The sequence below is a fragment of the Salvia miltiorrhiza genome, chromosome 2, assembly GCF_028751815.1.
Source record: "Salvia miltiorrhiza cultivar Shanhuang (shh) chromosome 2, IMPLAD_Smil_shh, whole genome shotgun sequence".
In the NCBI taxonomy this organism is placed as follows: Eukaryota; Viridiplantae; Streptophyta; class Magnoliopsida; order Lamiales; family Lamiaceae; genus Salvia; species Salvia miltiorrhiza.
Window position 1 is genome coordinate 60,098,269 of NC_080388.1, and position 9,415 is coordinate 60,107,683.

The following is a 9,415-nucleotide window of genomic DNA, read 5'->3' on the forward strand; positions in this document are numbered from 1 at the left end:
TGGCTTTGTCTAAGGGAATGGTCTCCATTGAACTCTTCCCTTCACAAACATACTAGCATTTGCATCTCGTGCAATGCATGAGAAAATATTTTTAATTTTTATATTTATATAAAAATTAATACTAATTCAATTATCATACTCATAAATATAATAAAAATTAATTTTAACTAAATATATTATAAAATTTGATATTATGAAAAGCAAAAAAATAAAAATAAGTTAAAAAATAAAAAAAATACTAATAAAAAAGAATTAAAATGCATTTTTTTTCAAAAAGATGAGAGAGGAGAGAGAAATTTATAAAATTTTAATATTTAAACAAATTTAATTTGTACATTTTAAATCAAATATTTGTATAAAATATCTCAAATTAAAGCTCTTATCGTGATCTTTAATTTGATATGCATATTAAATATTTTATAATTAATTGAATTTCACAATTTTGGAAATGAATAAATAAAACAATAAATAAGAAGTTAAAGAAATGAAAAATAAAAAGAAAAATATAATTTAAATATAAATCTTTAATTTTATTATAAATACAAAATTACCACTCAATTTTAAAATTAATTTCAAATTGGAAACTGTCTTTTTAATATAGTAGTATATATTGATGCAATTTAAGCTACAATACGCCCCCACACAAAGATAATAGTACTACTAGTATTTATTCAAGACAGATAGTCAGCTAGCAGCGGTATGATTTGAATATAAATATCAATAAAAATTATTATTTGAATCCAATAATCTACATAGACACGTCTCGATTACCATATAAACATTAATTCAATTATTATGTGATTACCATATAAACATGAATTCGCATAGTATATTATTGGACATCACTTAAGCCCATGGCATAATACCATTATTATGTGCATGACAGCTATTATTATAGTCCACGTCCAACTTTTTTCAATTTTTATTTTATCTTGAAACTTAACGGACACGTCATCGTTCCCACTCGTATCCCGCTTTTATTTCTCATATATTTTTCAACTTTATTTCATTATATTTCTAATATGATTATTGAATATATAAGTAGCATTTACTAATTTAATTAAAAATATTTACTTTGAAGGATTAATCTTAATAGATAAAAATAATAAAATATTATTTATTTATCTTAATAGATTGAAATTTTTAGATATTTCAAAGCCCTTAATTATTTCAATTATTTGAATTATTTTTGATTGATTCATGTTTCATTATTAAAAGAGTGAGATTGGAGAAATCTTACCATTGATGATAAAAATATTCAATCATGCATATTATCAACCATGCAAAGTAAACGTCCCCTTAGAATATTTACCTTGATAAGATGCATGATTAAGAATTTTTATTTTCAGAATTAGAATTTCCTTAATTTCATACTTTGAATGGGACATGGATTAAGAAAAAATAAATTAAATAACAGAGTATCATATTAAATCTCAAATTATACTCGCTTTATCAAAAATGTTACTATAAGCTATAAGAAATGTTTTTAAAATCCCCAAATTATTAGATTTATATAAAAAATGCCCCGCGCCTATTTTTCGATCTCCAAAATCATGAATTGACTCACCTAATGACATAGTGTATTCTCTACGTTCTTTTCTTTAACTCTTTAAATTATTGATAAAAAAATTACTCCCTCCATCCCGCGAAGCGTGACCCACTTTCCTTTTTGGGTTGTCCCACGAAGCTTGACCTGTTTTTAAAAATAGCAAAAAATTTACCCTTCATTCACCTTTTCATTTTTTCACCTACCACACTTAACACACAAAATATCAATTTCTTAATTCTCGTGCCCAAAAGAATTGGGTCACGCTTCATGGGACGGAGGGAGTATATTAATATATTGTTATTATATCGTTAATATTAAAAAATATATATAAAGGCCATTGTCTAATTTTTGTTCAGGGTAGACCGGACTGGGCCTGAATTTGTCTACAATATTGTTACAAGAGATTGAAAATGAAGATATGAGATTTTCTTTGAGAAAATAAAATATAATTATGCAGATAATAGTATAGGCGTATAATTTGTAAGGAAGAAAGTGCGCGCCTCGATTATACCGAAAAAAATGTAAGTGCGAATTAAATAAAGATCCATATTGTAGTTGTACCAATGAAGTAAATAGCAGTTTAGTGTGACAGCGAAGAACGACGACGATTATACATTAGGTTTGGAGAATAATTTTGGCAGACATAATTTAAAAAGAAAAAGACAGACATATGTGAAGGTTGCAATAAATTAGTACGTTGCCGAATAGAAATATACAGAGGAGAGTTATTAATTGTTTAGGGCGAATGGGGGCTGCCTTGCCTTCTCTTCTGCTACGATGGGTTGCTTTCTTTCTTTCTCTCTCTCTCTTTCTCTTCTCCCCACCCCCACACCCACAGATATTGTGTGTGAGAGAGAGGCTCGATCTTCGAGGAGCTCTTAGAGAGAGAAAGTGAGACAAAATTAAAAGGACAAATGCTTTCAGTTTCAGGCGAGAGAAGTCAATGATGCGTTGGAATGACAGACGAATGTGGTTTCCTTTTCAAACTCAGCATTGCAGTCAAATATTTAATGTTTTTTTCTCAAATCTACTCTTTATATTCTTGGGTTAAACATACAATCTACTCCTCAATTGTGAATTCTTGAATCTGAATTATACGTATATCTGTTAACAAAAGCTGTGTTAATCTAATAAGCACCTCGAATGACGGCTACAAATATTTAACATTATAAAAATTGTCTTGGAAATATTTAATTTGAAGTATAATTATGTAAAGAATATATTTGTATATACTCCATCTATCTACAAAGAATCTGTGTTTATTGTTATTTTCGTTCATCCATAAGGAATGTGTGTTTATTATTATTTTCGTTCGTCCACAAAGAATGTTTTTTCCTCTTTTAGAATTCAAACGTTTTCTACATTAATTCATACATTTTAATATTTTAATTACTTTGTATTTTATAGTTTAAGAAGTGTTTATAACATAGCATCCATATATATATGGTCCTGTTGGATGAATTTATGGTCCCGAGTTCGAATTTCAAATGCAGCAAAAATTTATTTTTCACAAGTCATACTTTTATATAGCGAATTCATATGTGTTCTACATAAAATTCATACATTGAAAATTGCTCGTATTTCTTATTTTAAGATGTGTTCTCACGGTAGCCCTAAAATAAAAACACTTCTTAAAATATAAAATATAAACAATTTTCAGTCCTTAGATCATCAAGATCTACTTGATTCGTAACCCGGTTGGATGAATTCGTGGTCCTGAGTTCGAATCTCAAAGGTAGCAAAAATTTATTTTTCACAATTCGTAACCCTGTTGGATGAATTCATACGTGTTCTACATAAAATTCGTACATTGAAAAATATTTTTATTTTTATTTTAAGAAGTGTTTGCACGGTAGTCATTCCTTATATATATATATATATATATATATATATATATATATATATATGGTAAAGTTCTATAAAAATGCAAATATAGGCAGAGAAAGGAGACGAAATCTCAGACGTTGATCTTATCTAATCTAAAAGTCAGCGTTCGTTCGTTCAACGTTCAACATGGAATTTTGTTGAACATGAACAACCATTGAACCCCCAACCCCCAAAAGTTCAACAAATTATTTATACGTTCAACAACATTAACTGCCATGTTCAATGTTTCTGATTTTCCTGTATAAGCTATGTTTCTGTAGAATCTAACCCCCTATATATATATATATATATATATATATGGATAGGTTCAAATAAGAACCACTAATAAAATAGGAACGGAGAACCATTTTAAGCCATTCGATCATCAAGATCTACGGTGGATGCATCATCTTGGTGGATGGATGCAGGTGCTGGGTTCGAATCCTGAAGGGAGCAAAAAAATTATTTTTTTCGGATGCATTAAATTTAATAGCGGATGCATTAATTTGTATAGCAGATGCAGTAATTTTATTGGTTCTTATGTTCTCACGATAATTGTGGTTCTCACTATAACCGCACCATATATATAGGGTTAGGTTCTAGTTCGATTACTATTTTTTGTGAGATGTGAGACTAATGAATAAACCAATATGTAGTGATGAATAAGACAACATATAGTGTTGAATAACAATATTCAAAAAATTAGTAAAATTTTTGCTCACTCCAAGATTCGAACCTAGGTAAAAAAAATTTCCCTCTAGATAAATATCAGTCATAAGATTTATTAAATCAATAATTACAAATTAATCTAAAATCTCATCATATATAAATGATCTCAATGGAATCATTCCCTATATATATATAGGGGTGAGGTAAAATAAAAACACATTTTAAAATATAAAATAGGAATAATTTTAAGCCCTTGGATCATCAAGATCTACAGTTGATTCATCACCTTCTTGGATGAATTCATGGTCGCAAGTTCGAATCTCATAGGTAACAAAAAAATTATTTTTCGCAATTCATACACATTTACACATCTTTTAGGTAATATATAGACCATACATTTTTTACATATATATATGGGGTTGAGTTCCAGTAGAACACTTCTTTTAGGTAATATATAGACCATACATTTTTTACATATGGCACACCAAAATTGCGGCTGGTGAAAATGAGCTTCCAAAGCCTTCCTAGGCAAAACCCGTGCAGGGGTAAAATTGAAATATAATTTTTGAATATTAAAAAACAAAAAAATCGATTACTTTTTAGATTTTCTGCTTTTTTTGACAAATCTGATTTTTTTGCCCCGCACCCACCCACACCTCCCAGTCAATTTTTTTTATTTTTTATTTGTCGAAAATATATTTTTTGTACAATTGAATAATGCATATTATAGAATTGAAGGGTTCATTGACACGAGATGTATGGTTTAGTTTTATAATATGCATTGTTCAATTGTGCAATTTGCATGGTTCATTGACCAGTCAAAATTCTTATTAAAAATACGAACATTTAATGGATTTTTTGTTTTCAATATATATATATATATAGGAAAGGGATCATGTAGTATCCAATGCTTATAATAGATCCGTAGATCCAAATTTAGACAACACATTTATGACATTTGGCGCATCAAGATGCATAAAGGCATTTCAAGGCAAAATATGGAGAGGGGTAAAATTGGAATGTAATTTTCGGATTTAATAATTAAAAAATATATATATATTTTTTAGATTTTCTACAAAATAGATATATTTTAGATGCATATAGTTTCACACGAAGATGCATAAAGTTTTCACATGAAATGCATAACTTTGAACAGAAAAATGCATTTGATTTTTACAGTTTTGGTATTTTCACAACCCCAACCCGCACCACCCCCCAACCCACCCACCCCACATAAAAAAAATATTTTTTATGGGGGGGTGGGGGTAGGGGTGGGGTGGGGTTCGGGGGGTGAGTGGGGGTGGAGTTCTGGGGTGGGGTGGGGTTCAAGGGTGTGGGGGGTGGGGTTCTGGGGTGGGGTGGGGTTCAAGGGTGTGGGGGGTGGGGTGAAATCTTATGTATTTTTATATGAAACTTTATGCATTTTTATATGAAAGTTCATGCATTCTCGTATGAAACTTTATGCATCTAAAATATACTTATTTTGAGAAAATCTATTTTTTTTTAATTTCGAAAATTACATTCCAATTTTACCCCTCTGCAGATTTTGCCTTGAAATGCCTTGCCACGTGTCACCATCTTGATGCGCCACATGTCATAAATGTGTGGTCTAGATTTGGATCTACGGATCTATTATAAACTTGGATACTACCGGAACCCAACCATATATATATATATATATATATATATATATATATATATATATATATATAATAATTATAGAATGAAAAATGTATAAAGGGCAATAATGTCTTTTTATATTAAAAATAAATATTTATTGCATTTGATCGGGATCAAATTGATCCAAATAGCATCACCCAACAATAAAGAGATGAATTTTTTAGAATGAAGAGAGTATCTTTCTAAGAGGGAGGAGCATGAATTTTAAGATGAAGTTATTAAGTGTATTAAATATGATGAAACTCATATTCTGTCACAGCCCACTATCCCAATGACGGGTTAACCGGGGTTATGACTTGGGGTGAACAATAAGAAATGGAAATGGACAATTACTTAACATTAAAGTATATGAAAATGTCACTCATAGATAAAATGCTAGGATCATATATGATTATTTGGATACACATAATTGAGAACTGATTAAGGTGGTTACCCAATAACACGTATCACAACTTCATATCATAGAGCTATCTTAATCAAAGTGTTTTGCAGCGGAAAACGTGTGAGATATACATATGAAGATGTATACTCAAGGTTACATTTCTTGAAATGTCAAAGGAACACCCGCTCAACATCATTCCATTCCATCAGCTGCTCAACCTGCACATTTAGAAATACATGCAGGGCTGAGTATAAAAATACTCAGTGGGCATAGCCGAAAATACAACATGCATACATATATAAATTGAACTGCCATAACAGTAACACACAGGGGTTTTCTTAAATGACCTGCGCTTACTAAAATATTTCTTTCATTTTCATAAAGTCGATCGGCCGATCATTTTCCTTCATATGATCCATATCTGTTCCTTTCTATCACGCGCCGGGAAGGAGGCCTCCTTACCACGGACGCCAAGACCGGTCGCAAGCGACTCGCGGTCTCCATGAGTGTACACGTTAACCCTAGCTAGCGACCTTTGTCTAGCATAGGATCCCAATTGGATTTCCTTTAAAGTTGGCGAACCAACACAGATAGGATACATATAAAAACATAAACATTTTGGCAGTCAATCATTTCATAAACATTTCATTTTCATAACATTTTCATTTTCATAAAGGGCATTAAACATATAAGCATTTCATAAGAACTGAATAAATAGTCAAAACATATCATGCATATATATTCGCATATGAGGCCTACGTCACGCAGGGGATCTCTATATACGTAATAATAAAATAATGCCCACCTGGATAGGCAAAGCCTGAAGATCATAATCACATAACCTGTCTTGGGAAAGCAGTGCTAATCCCCTTGGTCCACAAAGCCTACAAGAAATTCTATTCTTAATAGGTCTCCTTGAATCTAATCTTAAGTCATGGTGTAGTGCTTAACATTCTATGATTCACTTAGCCGGGTTTTTAATGAATAAATAATTAAAAACATTTCTCTTGAGTTAAGAACACCAACAATATTCTTACTCATCTTTTTTTAATAATTGGAATTATAAATAAAACCAATTAAATCATAAATACTTTTTATTTCATGATGCAAATGAAATGTCATGTCATGCTTAGCATATGATAAGTAATTACTTAAAATATGCACTTAATAATAATTTAATATTATTATAAAAATTATCCTTTAAATAAATTAATCAAACTAATAATAGTTCAATTAATTAAAATAAGAAAGCCCAATTTAATTAATTGAAGGCAATCTAAAGTCTTTAAAAATAATTAATCAAACTAATTAATAGTCTAATTAAATAAAATAGGGAAGCCATTTAAATAGATGAAATAGAGCTCATGCTTAAATAAATAATAGCCCATATAAATTTAAAAGATGAGGCCCAACTCAATAAAATATGAATGGCCCAGACTGAATAAAATAAATCGGGCCCAGCTAAATAAAATTAAAAATCGGCCCAAGCTTTTAAAAATCGCAGCCCAAATCTATTTAAAAATCGAAGCCCATCACTCATAAAAATCGGCCCAAATACTCGGCCCAAATTCAAATCCACCCTCAAGCCCAAACCTAAAGCCCAACATCCCACCCCCTTTTCTTCCCTACTCTCTCTCTCGGTCACACTCACAACACAAACGCAGTACACTTCCCATCTTACTCTCTCTCTCTCTTCAATCGCAGCTCTCTCTCTCAGCCATATCCCACGGCCGCGGCTCCTTCCGGCGAGACAGCCGGCGACCGGCCTCCATCTCCCTCAACCTATATCTCCTTCAACCTCTACCCTAGTCTCGATCTCCGGCGAGCAGCGGCCAAAACCGCCACCACCGTCTCTCTCATGCTCATACAATCCGCTCGGCTTCTCCGGCGACAACAGCTGCCGGCAATCGCCCCATCTCCATCGGATCTCTCTCTCTTCGGCTGGTAACAGCCGCCTGGTTCTTCTTCTCTCCCTCAAACGTCCGTGGCCGAGCAGCAGCGACGCTACCGCCGTGCCCTGCCTCTCTCCGCTGCACTTTGGCCGACGGCAGCAGCTTCATGCCGCCACCATCGCCGCCCTCTCTACCCTTAACCAGAACATCACCCTCGACTCTCCAAGATCTGCTCGTCCCTCTTTTCCTCTCGAAGTTTCACCGCCGCCGGAGCTCCATTCCCTTCACCCAACCGACCGACAGCAGCAGCAGCAGCAGCAGCCGCTGCTTCCCTCGGTCTCCCTCATCAATTTCCCGGCGACAGCAACCCACGGCTGCCGCCGTCCTCCGCTCAACCCTCCACCTAGACTAGCTCCGACCAGCCCACCTCCTTCTCTCCAACCGTGGCCGGGCAGCAGCGGCACAGCCGCCGTGCCGTGCCTCCGTCCACCTCCCGACTCAATTCACACAGCCACCACCCGACAAAGCTCAAGACTCAAGTTCGATTCATACAGTATACATAACATTTCTCTATTTCTCTTTTTATTGTTCCATTGTAAATGCAGTACATGAAATTTATACTGTATGCATATATCAAGTAAAGTTCACATTTTTTTTTCTTTCATATAACATGCTTATACACAATGAAATCTTATGCAGTTTAATGCTCATGAAAATTTGACGAATTGCTAAAACGAAACTGGTTGAGTAGAATAGGCAAGGGAGTACATGGATGAACCTTTAGAAGTTTTGAGTTGAGCCGTTGTTGTCTGGATTTCTTTTGAGCTTCTCTTGAGTGGAAAATAAATATATAATGAATGTTGAAAGATTTTGGAGATTGGGAGAATGAATTTGCTGTCGGATTTGTAGGAGAAGGGGATATGGCGTAGGAGGAGGAATGACTTGGCTGCAGTGATGTTAAGTGGAATTTGAAAGTGGATGTTAAGTGTAAAGGGCTGTCATGGAGGTGGAAAGGAGGTGTAAAGGAAGGTGGCATGGCTGTCATGGAGGAGCTGGAAGAGTAGGTAGATGTGGGAAATTTGGTGGAGAAATTAAATATAATAAAATAAAGTCTTCCGGGTTATACTATGAAAACTGTAATAATTCTTCAGGGTTCGCTAAATAAATAGCTCGTGAAAATACTTGAATGCTAAATTAAATAAATATGCAATGCATATAATTTAATTACTAAATTTACAAATGCTTTTGTAAATCATTTTTGTTGGAATTAAAATAAATTCTTTTTCTCAATCCGGCGTGAATCATCTTAAATCTTAAGTTCAAAATAAATTCTAAATTTAACTCAGGAAAACGGGGTATTACATTCCTCCCTCCTTA

The 9,415-nt window shown here is 33.2% G+C and overlaps 1 long non-coding RNA gene across 1 annotated transcript; it reads right to left on the bottom strand.

Moving 5' to 3' along the window:
• Positions 1-6,073: 6,073 nt before the first annotated feature.
• LOC131010782 (uncharacterized) lies at positions 6,074-9,080 on the bottom strand. Its single transcript, XR_009096659.1, has 3 exons — positions 8,817-9,080; positions 6,952-7,030; positions 6,074-6,364 (listed from the first exon to the last, which is right to left on the bottom strand). It is a non-coding gene; the product is annotated as an uncharacterized LOC131010782 (long non-coding RNA).
• Between the last annotated feature and the right edge of the window lie 335 nt (positions 9,081-9,415).